Here is a 1,061-nt window from a genome sequence, read left to right as displayed (position 1 = left end):
GAGAACCCCACTCCAGTCAGCCCTGGGGTGTGGGAGAGCGCAGCCCCCGCAGGGCGGCACCCAGCCGTGTGTCCGCAGGGAGGGCGCAGGGCGCACCCATGGGCCCAGGCCCGGGAGGGTGGGACGGGTCCCGGCATCTCTGCGTGGCCGGCGGTGGGGCTGGCAGGAAGCGCTTGGCTGTGGGTGGAGAGGTGATGACGGACTGTACCAGCTCTGGGTGGTGGGACGGGGCCCTGGCAGGCCTGGGGACTCCCCAGCACAGCAGGGAGCCCGGCACCCCGGCCTGGGGGATCTCCCAGTTACCTCCTGCTAGGAGCTGTGGACGGGTGGCCCCTGAGGTGGGCCCAGCTCTGCCTGCCCCGGCCCTCAGCCCTCCCCCGGGTCTGCAGCCCTGGGCTTAAGCAAGGGGCTACTTCCAGGCCCTTCCACCAGTGGGGGGGGGAAGGGGGGTGCACAGGAGTGTTCGTTCAGGACTCTGCGTGTCACCCAAACTCCCCCAGTGCAGTGGGTCCCCAGGGACCCCCAGAAGCCAAGCGTCTTGTTTGGGGTGGGCCCTGAGGAGGCTGTGGTCCCCAGGGGCCTGGGGTGGTTCCCTGGCTCACCCCGGGAGGGTGGGCTCAGGTGGGCTTGGGGGAGGCCGCACCACAGTATCTGGGGCGTCCCGGGGAGGCCCGGCCCTGACACACCAGCTGGCTTGGGCCCTAACGGTGTGGAGTGGGCAGCCCCTCTGGCCCCATAACAGGCCTCAGGCTCCGGCCTCTCCCCTCTGCCTGCTCCCCCCCAATCCCCTTTTTAAGGCCCTTGGTGCCCCCACCAGAGAGGAGGGGGTGGATGTGGGCGTCAGCCTGCTGGCGACTCCCGGGGCCCGGCCCCTCGGGAAAGGGCGGCCCGAGCTGTGGTTCTGAAGCCAGAGCCTCCCCGCTCCAGTGTGGGGAGACCGGCCGCCTGGTGTTCTTGGGGACAGGGTTCATGTGAACCCCGTCTTCTCGGCTGCCTCCCGACCCCTCATCGCTCCAGCCCTCCTGCTCTGGCCCCGGGCCCTGCGCGCCTCTGCCCTGGAA

At 70.8% G+C, this 1,061-nt stretch overlaps 1 protein-coding gene across 1 annotated transcript in view; it reads left to right on the top strand.

Moving 5' to 3' along the window:
- Positions 1-1,061, top strand: part of RXRA (retinoid X receptor alpha) — a 128,236-nt gene that overhangs the window by 99,674 nt on the left and 27,501 nt on the right. The window lies entirely within an intron of this gene.

This window comes from Myotis davidii, unplaced genomic scaffold (assembly GCF_000327345.1).
Source record: "Myotis davidii unplaced genomic scaffold, ASM32734v1 scaffold609, whole genome shotgun sequence".
NCBI classification, from domain to species: domain Eukaryota; kingdom Metazoa; phylum Chordata; class Mammalia; order Chiroptera; family Vespertilionidae; genus Myotis; species Myotis davidii.
Note: the sequence above shows the minus strand (reverse complement) of the source record. Positions and strands in the feature narration are given on the sequence as shown.